Here is a 17,972-nt window from a genome sequence, read left to right as displayed (position 1 = left end):
CGAAACAACAATGAAGAAACACAGCTCAAATGCTGAATATTGGCAATCAATTCTTAGCATTAAAAAAATCAGATTTTCATTTAGGGCATAGCTGAACAGGGTTTGGAGACTACAAAATTCTCCCTCAGTTAGGGGTGACACATAGCATCAGTGGCCCACTTGCAGATGATAGCCTATGGGTAGAGGTATTTGCTTGGCATGGTGTGAGTATAAGTTAAAGCAGTAAGGTAATGAGCCAACAAGGCCTGTAAGATAATAGCTTAGCTAAACAAGATATAATGCCCCTAAAGCCTTGACATAAGCAGTTAACCAGGAGATAACATATCACAAGATAGAATGCTGTAATGACTAAACTGCTGACAGGTAACCACAGGATGCTAGTTTATACCAGCTTGGGATATTTTAAATTAGGAACATGATCAGATATCTGACCACAAGAGTGCCATGGAAACTAATTGATGTATATGTTAATAGGCTTGAGGTAAAAGGTCTAGTAACTTATGGGAGAAGGGCCCCCACCAGTAGTAGGGTGAGGAACTGCACAAAAGGAAAGGGGGATGAAACCCCTACTGAATATGCATTCGGTGTAGGGGTGTTCCGGCCTGTGTGCCTTGGGAGATGTAACTCTTGGGAAGCGCCAGGATGACAACCACTGGCTATGGTGATGAGGAATATAATGACTGACACTTCAGGTTGTTCTGCAAGGGATGGTGTGAGAATATGGATGCTCAGACACACATTCTGTATTGTCTCTATCTACCTTGCTGACCTGGTGTCAAGGTTCCTCCCCCACTCTGAACTCTAGGGTACAGATGTGGGGACCTGCATGAAAAACCTCCTATGCTTATCTTTACCAGCTTAGGTCAAAACTTCCCCAAGGTACAAAATATTCCACCCGTTGTCCTTGGACTGGCCGCTACCACCACCAAACTAATACTGGTTACTGGGGAAGAGCTGTTTGGACACGTCTTTCCCCCCCAAATACTTCCCAAAACCTTGCACCCCACTTCCTGGACAAGGTTTGGTAAAAAGCCTCACCAATTTGCCTAGGTGACTACAGACCCAGACCCTTGGATCTTAAGAACAATGAACAATCCTCCTAACACTTGCACCCCCCCTTTCCTGGGAAATGTTGGATAAAAAGCCTCACCAATTTGCATAGGTGACCACAGACCCAAACCCTTGGATCTGAGAACAATGAAAAAGTATTCAGTTTTTTACAAGAAGACTTGTAATAAAAAATAGAAGTAAAGAAATCCCCCCTGTAAAATCAGGATGGTAGATATCTTACAGGGTAATTAGATTCAAAAACATAGAGAACCCCTCTAGGCAAAACCTTAAGTTACAAAAAAGATACACAGACAGAAATAGTTATTCTATTCAGCACAATTCTTTTCTCAGCCATTTAAAGAAATCATAATCTAACACATACCTAGCTAGATTACTTACTAAAAGTTTTAAGACTCCATTCCTGTTCTGTCCCTGGCAAGAGCAGCATACAGACAGACACAGACCCTTTGTTTCTCTCCCTCCTCCCAGCTTTTGAAAGTATCTTGTCTCCTCATTGGTCATTTTGGTCAGGTGCCAGCGAGGTTACCGTTAGCTTCTTAACCCTTTACAGGTGAGAGGAGCTTTCCCCTGGCCAGGAGGGATTTCAAAGGGGTTTACCCTTCCCTTTATATTTATGACACCTGGCATGTTTGTAACTTTGCTAATTGTGTTAATAAAACTATTGTAGATACAGAAGGGATTTTTCCTAAGTGTGAGTGTTGCAACTGTGCACCCTGGGGTTCCCAGCTAAAATACTGGGCCTGATCTTGGGACAAGAACCTACCAAATCTCAGAGTGTTGATTAGAAATTATTGAATAATCAATATAATTAATACATAATTAATAGATCAGGCAATAAGGGCAGAGAAGAAACTGTCTCAGAGTCACAATTCCTCTCCGACTGTCCCCTTGGTCTGGTAGGTGAATAACTTAATTTACTCTTTTTTGTGGAGCAGCTAACTCTCCACTGTGTGCATAGCCAGGTACTTTCATCAGTGAATAGAGGGTGGAGCCAGGGCTCTTTCCTTTCCCCGCCCCTTCCCAATCTGCCCACTTGCATGCGGTGAGTAGTATTGGGCAAATGGCTTCTAATGTCCTCTACAGAACCAGAAGCAGAATCCGAGCAGGAAAGCAAAGAAGGATTTTCCTCCCCATTACTCCCTTGCAAAACAGAATAAGAACTGGGACAATCTAGCCCTGTCCCCAGATAAGACTGAACAACAAATAAGTTCAAGTACATTGAAATTTATTCACAGATTCATGGTGAGCAGAAAGAGGTTAAATTCCTTGGATACATTATTCATTGTGAAATATTGGCTCAGGCCTAGTCTGATTCTTTTGGAAGGGAAAGATGCTGCTGCTTAGAGGCCCATGTCCTAGCAATGGGACACTTAATTCTTGCTTCATCCTCTTAATTAATGAAAGTCTACTGTCCTGTCATCTTTTTGGCAGTGTGATTTCCGGGCTTTTTGCTATTTGATTATTGACTCTCTGGGTTGTTGACTCCATTGGATTCAACTATATGACCTATGCTAATGATATTATAGTCAATGTTTAGTATGATGCTTCACCCAAACAATATCTGTGGCTTTCTATTCATGTTCTTCAAAGCCACAGTGATTTTGATTTCCTTACTTTTTATCTCGGTAATAACATTCTTTGAAGCATTCTGTACTTGTTGATATGCAAAAATCAATAAAAGTCTTTCTTCAAAAAGATGAAAAACAAAAACCTTGCACTGTGAAGAATTCCTAGTTATCGTGGATAAAATATGCCCTGTATTTCATAGTGTCAGATAAAAATAAAACAGAATTTAGAAGAAAACAAGAAAGGAAGGTCTCTTGCAGAGCACAAGAATGGAGGGGCAAAAATATAATATCAATATGAAAAGGAAACTGTTATTGAAGTTACTTGCCACAAGGTCATCTGAGAAGTGTTGTTAAGTTGTAAGAACTGAAGGAAATTAGGTAAACATAAAATTCCAGATGTAAAAGAAATGCATGTGTTACTGCAAATGATTCTCTCGGCCTATTACAATGCCACTAAAGTCAATTGGAATTCAGAGGTGCTGGAACAATTTGTATAGTAGGGATGCAGAACCAAATTGTAAACCCTGTATATGATGGAAATCACTTAAAGCCAGGGGGTGCGGCAGCACCTCCAGGATGCCAATTTCCAGCACTTGTGTTGGAGTCTACCATTAACTTCAACAGGTGCTGGGTGAGGTGCTTAATTTCTAGATGCTTATCGAATCGAGGGCTATAAGATATAGATCTTCATTCCTTACAATCTACTCTGTATGTGAAGCACTCTCCTGTGATAAATGTACATCCAGCTAGTTATCACAGAGGTAGTAGACATATACTACGGAAGACTGTGATGGGATGTTCACCCCACACTTGCTCTGAAAGGGTTAATGTAGGGTAAGAAGGGGGCCACTTAACCAAACAGGCCACAGCTGAGTGGAATCAGGTGGCTTAAGTAATCCTCTGATGGAATGAGGGAGCGCAGCTGAGGAGGAAGGAGCTGAGCTCAGTTTATAAAGGCATGACGCTGATAGCAGAGGGAGCTAGCTGCAGGGAAGTAGTTTGCAGTCATTCCTGGTGTGGTGGTTGGGGGCTATAGAGGCAAGTAGCCTACAGTTACTCCCTGGGAGGAGGGACTTTGGGTTGGCAAATCCAGAGAGCCAGAAGATATGGAAGAGGCTCAGGGAAATATCTTGGCTGCTGAGTAGAGGGTTCCTGAGCTGGAAGCTGGAGTACAGGATGGATCTGGGGAAGTGGCACGGACCAGGCAGTGGAGAGCAGACTGCCTGGGATATTTTGCCTTAAAAGACTCTGATACCCCAGAAGGGGCAAACACACACAGCAATCTAACCAAAGAGCCAAGTTGTGAAGAAGGAGCACCTAGAGTTGCAGAGATGGGTGGAGACACCACCAAAGGAGGTATCTGAAGCAGCTAATCCCCAGAGGGGCCTGGAGGCAGTGCCTTAGCGATGAGTGAGCCCCATGAGAAAGACATGCACTAATATTAGTAAAGCTAGTCAAATTATTCATTGAAAATAAATGATCTGACTAATTTATCCCTTATTTTCCTGCTCACAAATAGAAATTGACAGAGTTTTACACATATAGGCCTCAACATTACTATGAGCTCTGTGTGGGGGGACCTCTGTATCCATAATAAAGATCATTTTGAGATCAGGACCTTATTCAGTCCATTCATAACAACAGTTTACACAAGCACATTTCACAATAGGGGTTGTTTGTGAACTGTTTACTTTGACTATTGTTCATTATTTGGGATGACCTAAATTATATGGTAGCATTTCTGCTTCTTCATTGTCTAGCAGAAAGTTTTTTAAAAATGAACATCAGAGAATATAACCAAGAATGAGAACTCTTGTTCCTTCATGGAAAACCTTGTTCACATGCAAACACAGGTCTCGGGGGGCAGGCTTTGTCTCCATGTTCTGTTTTTAATTGCCTAGACCTCATTGTTGCTCAATAATATATAAAGTATGCAATTAGCTGTGGACTTAGGCAAGATAGCTTTATGATTTAAATACAGTGGATATACAAATTCGTTACCATCTGATGGTTCTTCAGGAGCCTTCATCAAAGAATTGATGGTCTCAGTGAACAAATGTCCATATCTTAAGAACTAATCCTAATCAACACTGTTTAGCACCCGTACAAGCAATCTCAGCAATGAGGTGAGGAGACAAGTGAACTTTGTTATCCGACTCCCATCCTTCCATGAAAGTGATGAGGACATTGGCAGGATAGCATGGAGAAGCTTGTACTGCCACTGTGGATACACTGACTAGGAGAAATCCGCTCATGTGGAGAGGGCCTACCCAAGGCCTGTGCACTACTCACACTATCTTGAGAGATTAAGTGTGACTGAAGTTGTATACGAATCTTGCCTGGGCCCTCTGCACAGGGGTGAATTCCATTTAATCATAGACTGAACGACTTCCGCTTCCACTGTCATGAATCTGGAGCCTTTCACAAGCAGCGTGTTGACTTTAAATTTAAAACTCATAAATAAATTGGGGTAGATAGTAGGGAAAGAAAAACGAAACTAGCAAAGGAAGAAGAAAAAAATACTTAATCATATTAGGATAGTTATTGTTGGCTGCTAGAAATTTTTTCTAGCCTTTAATTACCACATACATGCCCAAGTCCCATGTGATTAACAAATTCATCTTGAAACACTGCCATAACTTAGCTGCAGATGGAAAAATTAAGTGGTATCTTTACATTCTTGCCCCCATTTCATTTAAGAGATATTTTGCAGCACTTGGATTCTAGTAGGTATAATCAGGCTGCACATTCCTATCACATCCAACACCTGGCTATCTCCTGTGTGCCAACTGTGCGCAGTGCAATGATATGTCTAGAGGTAATTATTTCTATCACCCACATAAGAGTAAAATATATAAGATTTATCACAGGTTTGCCTTTTGTACAGATTTCATGTTTTACTTTAAATGCCTGTGTGGGTTGGCCTGTGTGGTGAAACATTTGGATGTGCTTTGAAAATAAAAGTGTCTTGATACCCAAATATTAAAGGGGCCCAAGCCTTTGTCCTTATTCTGGCAATACTTCTCCTGGAGCCAAGATTCAAACAAACCACAGACAAAACATTTTCTGAACAAAAGAAACACACTAATATCACTCCCATTTCCAAAACTAAATTAGAGGTAGAGATAGGAAAATACTATGTATGTATTTTTATTTATGGAATGGGAGCACAGGTGTAAGACAGGCACTTATAAAATGGCCTTAGAAATAGGTGAGACCTTTATCCATGCTCTGGCCCCTTTGCATCATGTAGAAGGGCTGTAGCAGTATAAAGGAGTCCTAAAAAGCCCTGGTTGTAGCTGAGTGAAGAAAAGAACATAAGAATGGCCATACTGGGTCAGACTAAAGGTCCATCTAACCCAGTATCCTGTCTTCCAACAGTGGCCAATGCCAGGTGCCCCAGAAAGAATAAACAGAACAGATAATCATCAAATGATCCATCTCCTGGCACCCAGAGGCTAAGGACACCATCCCTGCCCATCCTGGCTAATAGCCATTGATGGACCTATCCTCCATGAATTTATCTAGTTCTTTTTTTAACCCTGTTATAGTCTTGGCCATCACAACATCCTCTGGCGAAGAGTTCCACAGGTTGACTATGCGTTGTGTGAAAAAAATACTTGCTTTTGTTTGTTTTAATCCTGCTGCTTCTTAATTTCATTTGGTGACCCCGAGTTCTTGTGTTATGAGAAGTAAACAACACTTCCTTATCTACTTTCTCTACACCAGTCATGATTTTATAGATCTCAATCATATCTCCCCTTATCTGTCTCTTTTCCAAGATGAAAAGTCCCAGTCTTATTAATCTCTCCTCATACGGAAGCCATTCCATACCCCTAATAATTTTTGTTGCCCTTTTCTGCACTTTTTCCAATTCCGATATATCTTTTTTGAGATGGGGTGACCACATCTGCATGAAGTATTCAAGATGTGGGCATAGCATGGATTTATACAGAGACAATATGATATTTTCTGTCTTATTATTTATCCCTTTCTTAATGGGTCCCAACATTCTGTTAGCTTTTTTGACTGCCACTGCACATTGAGTCGATGTTTTCAAAGAACTATCCACAATGACTCCAAGATCTCTTTCTTGAGCGGTAACAGCTAATTTAGACCCCATCATTTTATATGTATATTTGGGATTATGTTTTCCAATGTACATTACTTTGCATTTATCAACGTTAAATTTCATCTGCCATTTTGTTGCCCAGTCACCCAGTTTTGAGAGAGCTTTTTGTAGCTTTTTGCAGTCTGCCTGGGACTTAACTATCTTGAGTAGTTTTGTATCCTCTGCAAGTTTTGCCACCTCATTGTTTACCCCTTTTTCCAGATCATTTATGAATATGTTAAATAGGACTAGGCCCAGTACAGACCCCGTGGGACACCACTATTTACCTCTCTCCATTCTGAAAACTGACCATTTCTTCCTACCCTTTTTTCCCTGACTTTTAACCAATCACCAATCCATGAGAGAACCTTCCCTCTTATCCCATGACTGCTTACTTTGCTTAAGAGCCTTTGGTGAGGGACCTTGCCAAAGGCTTTCTGAAAATCTAAATATACTATATCCACTGGATCCCCCTTGTTCACATGCTTGTTGATCCCCTCAAAGAATTCTAGTAGATTGGTGAGGCATGATTTCCTTACAAAAACCATGTTGACTATTCCCCAACAAATTATGTTCATCTATGTGTCTGACAATTTTTTTCTTTACTATAGTTTCAACTAGTTTGCCCGGTACTGAAATCAGGCTTACTGGCCTATAATTGCCTGGATCACCTCTGGAGCCCTTTTTAAAAATTGGCGTCACATTAGCTATCCTCCAGTCATTTGGTACAGAAGCTGATTTAAATGATGGTTACGGACTATAGTTAGTAGTTCTGCAATTTCACATCTGAGTTCCTTCAGAGCTCTTGGGTGAACACCACCTGGTCTGGGTGACTTATTACTGTTTAGGTTACCAGTTTGTTCTAAAACCTCCTCAATTAGTTGCAAACACCTCAATCTGGGAAGTTCCTCCAATTTGTCACCTAAAAACAATGGATCAGGTTTGGGAATCTCCCTCACATCCTCAACCATGAAGACTGATGCAAATAATTCATTTAGTTTCTCTGCAATGGCCTTATTGTCCTTGAGTGGACTTGCTTCTGTGGACAGACGTCTTCTGTTTGTGAGACTGTCTAGCTGGCACCTTTCACAATCGTTACATTTAGTTGCTAGTAGTGGAGGAAAGACAATTTGACTGCTTTGCTGTGAATTAAAAACAAAAAAAAAAAACACTGGGTGCAGACCATTGTGTGTCTGTTGGAGCATGCAGGGAGCTGGAAACGATCTATGTGCGGGGAGATGGTCTCCATTCTCTTTGTGAGGGAATGTGCCTAACTTTCTTGGTAAGTGCAGATGTTTGGATGATTCTTTGTGAGCAACATTTGCTACAAATGCTGCACTCATTGCCCTTATTTTATGTTAATGAATCATTTGCAATTTGAACCTCATTTCTGCTAATATATTCATTACTTGGAAGGGACTAGACACATAATCAGAACAAATGATTTTCTTCCCATGGATTGTTCTATCTGATAATTTGCTATTCATTTATTGTGTGTGATTGGTTACCTACAGTATATTGGACTATTTCTGCTCCCTGATTAGATCAATAGCATTTAAGTCTCTATTGAAATGAGTATACGAACAGACAGCAACGAGTATGATTTTATAAACATGGGCCTGACCCAGCATCAGAATCCACTACCACAGATTTCTGTGGAATCAACTGGATTCTGGATGGGCACAGAGGTCCAAGCTATCAGATCCTGTGATGCAAAGCTGGGGTAATAGGGAGTACAGTGAAAGGAACAGTCGATTTAAAAGTTTATAAGGATTCCATTTTTTTTTATAAAAACTCTTTTTTCCCAGTCTATAAACCAGTACTTCATAGATGGTACATTGTAAAACTTCAGAAGTCCATTCTGTGGGATCTTTGCTGATTTTTTTCATCGTTATGTGATGCATAACACATATAATATGCAGAAATGTCTGTTTGTGAAAAGCTGAATCATCTTCAGAAGTGATACCCCATGAATCATCCTTATACCACTAAAGAATTTTCATTTTGTTCCAACAGTTTGTTCATTACTTAATGTATATTTTCCCTGTAGTTTTGTACAGCTCCATAATCAGGGCAGGCCTCAGGGGCAGGCAAACCAGGAGGCTGGCCTGGGTGCCAAATCTCCTCCACTTCTTTTTTATTTGCTTGCATCTTTTGAGATGTGGGGCGGGCACCAAAACCACATTTTGCTTTGGATAATAAAACACCTGGGGCCAGCCCTGTCCACAATATTATGGTGACATAGTGACTCGATAGTGGAGTTTATGTTGAGAAAAGCACTTTAAGCAGAGTTAAGATCTTCATTTTTGCACTTCAGTGATTTAATTGAATCCCTAACTTTGGCACAATAACATTTTAGGGGACACCTGAGTGACATGTTTTTAAGGAAGCTATGGACTAATGTTCCCTTTTTAATGCTCTTCAATCTTCATTTGTAGCTAGGCATCAGGTAGGTTAAACTTGGACAAACACTCTGTATATGTAAGCCAGTCCTCTGACCTATCAAACCAATCCCACCCCCCCCCTTTTTTTTTTACCTCTTTGCCAAATGTGTAGTTAACTCTCAGATTCAGTGGCTGCAAGCTGCAATTTTCTCTTCAATAACACTAAGTCTTGGTAATCAGTCTCTATTTCACTGTGTTCTTAGATTAGAATACCATCCTTCACTACGATGACAGCTTTTGTCTCTTGCTCTTTATACAACATGCATAATGGGAAGGAACTGCATGGGCACAGTTGGGGTCAAATAGCCATGTTTACTAGCTATAAACATCATACAAGGCCTAGCTACATGCTGGTCTGGCAGGGTGGTGACTGGAACACAGAAGACCATTTGTGGGAGCCACTGGAGGGCTCAAACTACATAACCCTTCTCTACATTTGTGGGGTAATGCTGTACCCCACAAGCATATATGTTGTGATATTTCATGAACTAGTGGCCTCCAGCTATGCTATTTTAGGACATTTGTCACCTAAGCAGATGAATACAACTCAGTGAAAAAAATTAATTTAACACTAAAAACATTTTTTCTAATCAAGAGTATCTGGGGTACAAATGTACCCTAAATGTGTTGCACTGTTATCCTCTATTTTAGTAGTTCTGTGTGCACATTTGCTTTTAGTGAGAAGGATAGTTAGCATGTGCTAATTAACAATGAATTGCAGTGACACTGGTTGCTGCATATAGTCACCCTAAGGGAGAAGGTGCTCCAGGGAGGTTAGTCCCTTCAAATCCTGGCTTATTAGGTATCTTCAACATGCAGTGGATTGATGCTGGTAGCCTTTGGCCAACACTTGCAAGAGATTTTAGGTCTAGGTATTGTGCTCCAAATACTGCACACTCAGGAGACTCTTGAGGTGATTTTCTGTGTTGTGCAATTTGAGATGGTGAACAAATGGGCATGATATTCTGCTTCTGACTACATTAAAAAGATTTTCAATTCTGAAAGGGAGTCATAATGTGATGACAATGTATTAGATGATAGTGACTTTGTAGTAGATGGTGTTGAGAGTTTCTCCGAGAAGGAAAAACACGTTTGTTTGTTTGTTTGTTTGTTTGTACATCAGTTTCATCTATAAACAAACAGAGAAAAGTTTGAGTTCAGCCCTAGCATAAGACTAGAAGAAATGTATTTGGGGATAACTTATTCAGTAGTATTCAGCTTGCTGAATGAAATTTGACCTGTGTTGGAACAATCCATTGAAAAGAGCTAGACATACCTGGTGAGATGCATCCAAATTGCAGCAGAGAAAAATCATCAGTGTTTGGGTTTCCAAGGCAACTCACTCCGGTTTCCTATGTTCCAAAGAAGGGCAAGTCAGTAATAATGCTATTGACAATACATCATGACACGACTGTAGAAGGGGATAAAAAGAAAACCCCCGATTCTTCACGACGAAGACCCTAAAAGTAATGTCAATAACATGGAACATCTTGCACACATGTACTCCTGCAGGTGCAAGATAAATCCACAGCCAGTGTTTCTTTTCTTTGACGTGCTTTTTGCTGGCATTGCAAGGGTCATTGTTTAGGTCAGCGAGAACCCTGCTTGGCATCGCGCTTGACCAAGAAAAAGAAGGTGCTTGTTCCGTATCCATCTCAGGGAACAACACGGGGATGCAGGTTTTAAAAAGAAGAATCCTTGATGCCCATCAAAGCAGCACTTTTATCCCTGGGCTATCATTGAAAACCAGCCACCACAGGAGCACCTAGAAAACTCTACAGTGGATGCTGCCACATTCGCCCAAGGTTGCTTACTAGAAGAGCTCCAAGCAGTGTGCACTATGCAGTGAATTTGTATGCAATGAGCACCCCACATTGTTGATGATGGTATGTGAAAATTGCATATAGGCTCTCACTGAATGAGATTCCTGTTAATTCTTTTAATTGCTTAGTTAAAGTTTTTTCACATAAAACATTCATAGATTCATAGACGTTTAGGTCAGAAGGGACCATTATGATCATCTAGTCTGACCTCCTGCACAACGCAGGCCACAGAAGTTCACCCACCCACTCCTGCAAAAAACCTCACACCTATATCTGTGCTACTGAAGTCCTCAAATCGTAGTTTAAAGACATTAAAGAATTGTTCTCAGTTTCTGACTATTTGGGGGACAAAATTCCCTCATGACACAGGTAATGGAACTTTTTTTCTCAACACTGGATGAAGGTTAAGGTGATCTAAGCAATTCCTATACACTATGTTCCTATTAGCAGACCATAGAAAGATGATAGTCACACCAGTGCTGGGATTTATGAGGCATTGGTTTCTACTGCAAACACGCCCTCTCATCACTTTTCATCTTGATTGTATGTGTGCAGTATGCAGGACTCTGTTTCATTTTAAACTGTCAAAATGAAACAAAACTTTTAGTTTCATTTCTATTTTAATTGTCATTTTGTTAAAGCTTTTGGAAATGGAAAGTTCGGTTTTCCATTCTCTGGTTTTGATCTCTTTTTAAAAATCACATCTACCCCTCTTGTGATTAAAAAGAGAGGAAACCAAAATTCCAAAAACTTGAAAATGAGAAGTTTGATTTTCAAAAACCAAATTCAAATGACACCTTAAATATAAACAAAGCAAAACCTCTCATTTTATTTCAAAATGTCAACTGAAAATTTTTTTTCTTTAGAATTTTCTATTTGGAAAATGGAAAAAAATTAATTGAAATTGACATTTTCCAAAGGAAAAAGTTGATTTAGATATTTTTCAAGGAAATTCTTTTTGTGCAAAAAAAGCTTTAACCAGCTCTATAGGTAACATAACTGTGCTTATGACCCAGTTTCATACACACTGGTTATACTGGGTTTCTCATTTTTAATGTTTTCTCAGTTTTGTCAAATTCTGTTAATTTTCTACAAGATTTCAAGTTATTGTCATTACATGGAAATTGGGAGTTTTATATAACTAATTACATGTAAGCTTTTAAATTCAGTCATGGATGCTATGGATAACATAAGGCCAAAACACATCTACACAGCATAAAAAATATATAACGAAATATATACCTGGTTTCAGAGTAACAGCCGTGTTAGTCTGTATTCGCAAAAAGAAAAGGAGTACTTGTGGCACCGTAGAGACTAACCAATTTATTTGAGCATAAGCTTTCGTGAGCTACAGCATCCGATGAAGTGAGCTGTAGCTCACGAAAGCTTATGCTCAAATAAATTGGTTAGTCTGAAATATATACCTCTAACTTTTCCGTACGTGTTTGAATCAGCAGAAATAAGATATGTTTCTCTTGAGGTGGAGCGATTAGCACGGTGTGGATGGGGAAGAAGGCATGGCTTTGTAACCACCCAGCCCACTGGGCAGAGCTATTTCTTGTGGAAAGAATCCTATAGCTTCACAGAAATGGTGTGTTATTTTCCAACCAGCTGTCACTCCAACCTGTACACACGTCCCAGGCCACAATTCAGGTGTGTCCAGTCTCCTGTGGGTATCAAATAGCTGCTGGCATTTGACCCATAGTCTGTAGATACTCACTCTGGACCTGATCCAAACCCACTGGAATCAGTGGGCAGACAGCTATTGACTTCAGTGGGGTGTAGCCATATGTTCTGTTTATTTTTAGGTATTTAAATTAATGCATACCTACAAAATATAAATACTCACTAGCTCAATGGGAAAGAGCACTTAACACTGTTCCGAGGCAGCAGTGCTGTCAAAATAGTTCCTGGGTTTGTGGTACATTGTTGGAAGCTGGAAGCAGTAGGTACAATCAAGTGAACTGTTTTCCTTTGAGGGACAATGCATGCAATTACTATTGTCCCTATTCTGTTCAAGTTCTTACACCATGCCCCTCACCGTAGCATATTAACACCTGGAGCCTGTATGCATTTATTTAAAATTCAAACAACTATTTTTTTTCAGTTCCATCTCTTTCTCTTCTGCTTGCTCTGTGTCCACCTCCCCACTCTCACTCTGCTCCCCTTTCTGTATCCTACCTGCACCAAAGTCATCTCTTCAAAGGAGTCAGCAGTGCTTCTTCTCTCCCCTATTGTGCGTTCTGCCTCCAGACTTGAGGCTGGATTTGCTCCTGAGCTGGTGCCACTTTGTTCCCTCCCCTGTACTGATTCTTATCTTGGGCTAGACCCAGCTGTGTGCTGACATGGGAGTGCTGACATGTGTTGTGCAGTATTGACCTCAACATAATCCTTTTCCTGCTGCCTGTGGCAAATAGAATTATGTTTTAAAATTGACCATGTGACCAACATTAATGGGATTTTAGATAAAATCCCAAGGGTTATTAGGTTTATCTATAATTTATAAAATGTTTCTAAGTTTTATAATATATAAATACATTGCAAAGTGAAATGCACACTGACACGAGACCATTAAGTACTGCAAAGTACCATATTTCATGTTAACAGACTATTTTGTCAGTGTTATGCAGAAGAAACACTGATATAGAGAGAAAAATTCCCATCAGATCTGTTACCCTCTGGCCTTTCTTTTCCCTTTTTCTTTGCATTTACATCTAACAATCCTCCAAAGAACCTAGTTTCACTTTTAGTCCTTCACAAAATCCCTGAGTTTCTCTTTTCATCTGGAGTCTCCTTGCATACTGTGTGTCTGTCATCTCACCTGATACATAAGGTTTCACAAAATTCCAAGTAACTGCTAGAAGACTTGAGGAATGCTGTATGAAAGAAATTATGAGAGCACAAGGATTACTTTGCTCTCGGGGGATACCACTGAACTAAAATCAATCATATGAATTAAGAGCTTTTGACAAATAAATAATTCATGCTAAATTAATTAACCAATTGCCAAGACAGGCTTAGTGCGGTTTTCCAGGTTAGCCATCACAACATCAGCAGAGCCATAATAGTCCTGTCATTTTTGCTTCCTGTGTGCACAATTCAAATTCAGAAATGGGATGTTATTTGTTTAAAGCTTTAACATCAGTCAAAGGCTACTTTTATTCCCTTTATTACTAGCCAAAATAATGCTGTGTGCATTTCTCTCCTTTTATTCCCTCTCTCACCCATTGCAAAATACCAAAGAGCAAAGCAACTATTTCTTCATAAACACTCTGACTACTGTGTTGAATAGTGTTGACATTTACATAAATGGATTGCAGTGTAGTTGTTGAACATATACTGGGATGATTCTCTAATCCCATTTTAATTAGATGGATGTTGCAAGCATACAAAAATCACAAGCTTCACTCCCTGTGGTGATGCCATACTGGCAAGGAATCAATCACCACGGCTCTGGTTGCCATAGAAACTGATAGCTACTGCACCACCATCTAAGTGGTAAATGATTGGTGGTGTACGCATACACAGGGAGAGCAATGAGTTTTTATATCCTGTCCAGCAGCTGTGCCAGAGAGTTAATTAAAAGCGGAGAACATGAAATAAATCTAAATCTGTGAAGAAATGAAATGTACAGTACAAATTGAATTCCCGTGTTGGACAGAAATTAATATGCAGTGCAAACCACAGAGCTGCCTGAACAAGCAGCAGCTAGGAATCTTGGGAAACCGTACCTCTGAGGCAGTCAAAGCTGAAATGTGGAGAGAGTACCTCCTTATCTTATTACTTAAACAAGCACTTTGTTCAGCGGTTGTGTTGACTGATACATGCAAATTGCAACCTCAGATGTTAAGGGTTTGCTCAAAAGCAGGAAGGACAAAGCTTAACTAAGATTTAATTAACAAACTGTTAGCAACTGCAGTTTATCAGCTGTGAACATGATGTAAGTAAATGTTTGTACTGCTGTACTAGAAGCCACCAGACAACCTCTGTGAAAGTCAATGTGTTTTTATTGATAAACTGTGAATTATGAATTCATATTTCAAATATCACAGGTATGGTAACAGCCTTCTAAAATGGCTTTCCCAGAATAAAAGTTTGTTCTGTCTAAAATAAAGTATTTTCCAGCCAGTGGGCTACAATAGATCAGGTATGAAATATTGAACTATAGAGAACAAAATTTCCCTAGACCACTTCTCCTTCCCCCACAAGCTCTACTATTTCAGCAGCATCATTTAGAAGACCGATCCCAAGTGAACTGTCTGCAGAGCTCTGTACTGTTTAAAAGGATGAACACTTGCATATGGCAAATGAACCCAGTGAGCAAACATGGACAACAACAAAAGTTCTGTCTGCTGGTCACAAGTGAAATTAAAGAAGGAAATACTAGCAGTGTGCAAAAGTTTCATTCCAAAACTCAGATGAGTAAATTTCGATCTTAGGTTCAAATCTAGAAACTAAACGACTATAGCTGAGTTTCATCTGAACCATTTTTAGGCCCCCTCAAACGTCTAATCAAAGCTCAAAACAAAATGTGTTTGCTGCCTCTGGAAAGGCATAAGATTTCAAGACTTCTTCAGTTTTTGATTTTGTAATGAAACTTTTGATCCCTGTTGACTTGAACAAACCTTTGTGAACAATCACGCATGTACGCATGACAGATGGAATGGGGTGAAAGCAGCTGGATTCGTTTTTAGATGTGGCTCTGCGTCATGTAACCCTGGCAACATTCCCCCCAGTTCCTTACCATTACTTTGGAACAGCCAAAGAAAAGATCTCCCACAAAGAACCCTTCCTACATTGAGCCCTATGGCTGTGGGGATGGAAGTTGGCAAGTTATAGTGAGTGCTGGGGGATACGCATACAGTGCAGTCATAATAAACAAAACTTATTGGTACATGGGCAGGTGCAGGAGAGGGAGAATTTCCTAGTATACTTTTACTGTGAAGTAAAATATTAATGAAACTAGCAGTATTCCCTATTCTAGGGCATACCTTCTATTACCTTTTCAGTGTTATAGAAGGTATAATAAATAAGATGAAACTTGTTCTTCACTATCACGTCTCACTGCCTTGATTAAAGGAGTTCTCATTAATCTGTTACACACTTGGCCTCATGAAGAACATTGGTGATCAAAGAATGCCTACAGAGAAGGTTGGCCTTCACCACCGTATGTTCAAAAGCCACATAATGTAAAGGTGAGTAAAGACTGGAATGTCAACTGTCCACTTCAGCAACTAGTTTTTAAAGCCTCTCTATAGCAGCTACAAAAATTTAACTGTAACCTTAAGTAAGTGGCACACCCCTAGAAAGGATACAGTCTAAAGCTGCCCAGAAAAAAAAAATTCTTAGAAAACTTCCATTTATTTTTCTTTTCAACAAAAGAATTGAAAAAAAAATCAGGTTTCATTGAAACAAACACTTCTTGTTTTTCAGTTTTCATTGAAATGTAGGGCTGGAAGGGAAGACCTCAAGTCCAGCCCCCTGTGATGTGGCAGGACCAAGTAAACCTAAACCATCCTTACAGGTATTTATCCAACTTGTTTTTTTAAAAGCTTCCGGTGATGGGGACTCCACAACCTCCCTCAGAAGCCTGTTCCAGAGCTTGATTACCCTTATAGTTAGAAAGTTTTTCCTAATAGCTAACCTAAATATCCCTTGCTGCAGATTAAGCTCCTTACTTCTTGTCCGACCTTCAATTGTTCTCCATGTCCACTGATCACTATCCTCTCGATAACAGTCTTACAATAAGGGCAGTCTTCTTTTCTCAAGACTAAACATGCCCAGGTTTTTTTAACCTTTCCTCATAGGTCAGGTTTTCTAAATCTTTTACCATTTTTGTTGCTCTCCTCGGGACTATCTGAATTTGTCCACATCTTTCCTAAATTGTGGTGCCCAGAGTCGGACACAGTACTCAAGCTGGGGCCTCACCGGTTCCAAGCAGAGCAGAACAATTACCTCCTGTGTTTTACATAAAACACTCCTGTTAATACAACCCAGACTAATATTAACCTTTTTTGCAGCTGCATCACACTGACTCATATTCAGTTTGTGGTCCACTAGAACCCCCAGATCCAGTTCAGTAGTACTACCACCTAGACAGTTACTCCCCATTTTGTAGCTGTGCATTTGATTCTTCCTTCCTAAGTGAAGTACTTTGCACTTGTCTTTATTGAATTTCATCTTGTTGAATTCAGACCAGTTCCCAGTTTGTCAAGATCATTTTGACTTTTTTAAACCTGTCCTCCAATGTGCTTGCAACCCCTTCCAGCTTGGTGTCATCTGCAAATTTTATAAGCAAACTCTTCTACGTTATCCAAATCATAAATGAAAATGTACTGGACCTAACGCTGACCCTGCAGACCTCACTAGATTCAGCCTCCCAATTTGACAGCAAACCATGGCAAAATACTCTTTGAGTCTGATTTTTCAACCAGTTATGCACAGACCTTAGTAACTTCATCTAGACTACATTCCCTAATTTGCTTATTAGAATGTCAGGTGGAACTGTGTCAAAAGCCTTACTAAAATCAAGGCATATCATGTCTACTGCTTCTCCCCTATCCACTAAGTCAGTAACCCTATCAGCGAAGGAAATTAAGTTGGTTTGGTATGATTTGTTCTTGACAAATCCATGCTGACTATTCCGTATAACCCTATTATCCTCCAGGTGCTTACAAACTGATTGTTTGATAATTTGTTCCAGTATCTGTTTTGGTTATTTTGGTTTACAAAAACCTGAAAGCTTTAGGATTTTGGTTTAAAAACTGGAAAATTTTATACAAACAAAATATTTTTGCTCCTTTTATATGTACACACACACACACACGTGCTTGTTTAGAAAAATGCCAGTTTTCATCAACAAGATGTTCTGAATTTAAAAAGAGGAGACAACAGAGCATGTTGAAATTTAAGAGGCTATTTATAGGCCTCTTGGACATTACATGCTATAAAGGAG

General features: G+C 39.7%; 1 long non-coding RNA gene across 1 annotated transcript in view; it reads right to left on the bottom strand.

Moving 5' to 3' along the window:
• The window catches only part of LOC125637097 (uncharacterized), a 75,413-nt gene extending 62,034 nt beyond the window's left edge, over positions 1 to 13,379 (bottom strand). Inside the window, exons 1-2 of the long non-coding RNA XR_012668641.1 lie at positions 13,199 to 13,379; positions 10,471 to 10,546 (exon numbers count right to left, since the gene is read on the bottom strand). This is a non-coding gene — a long non-coding RNA (uncharacterized LOC125637097). The remainder of the gene's footprint in view (positions 1 to 10,470; positions 10,547 to 13,198) is intronic.
• Between the last annotated feature and the right edge of the window lie 4,593 nt (positions 13,380 to 17,972).

The sequence above is a fragment of the Caretta caretta genome, chromosome 5 (assembly GCF_965140235.1).
Source record: "Caretta caretta isolate rCarCar2 chromosome 5, rCarCar1.hap1, whole genome shotgun sequence".
Classification (NCBI taxonomy): Eukaryota; Metazoa; Chordata; order Testudines; family Cheloniidae; genus Caretta; species Caretta caretta.
Note: the sequence above shows the minus strand (reverse complement) of the source record. Positions and strands in the feature narration are given on the sequence as shown.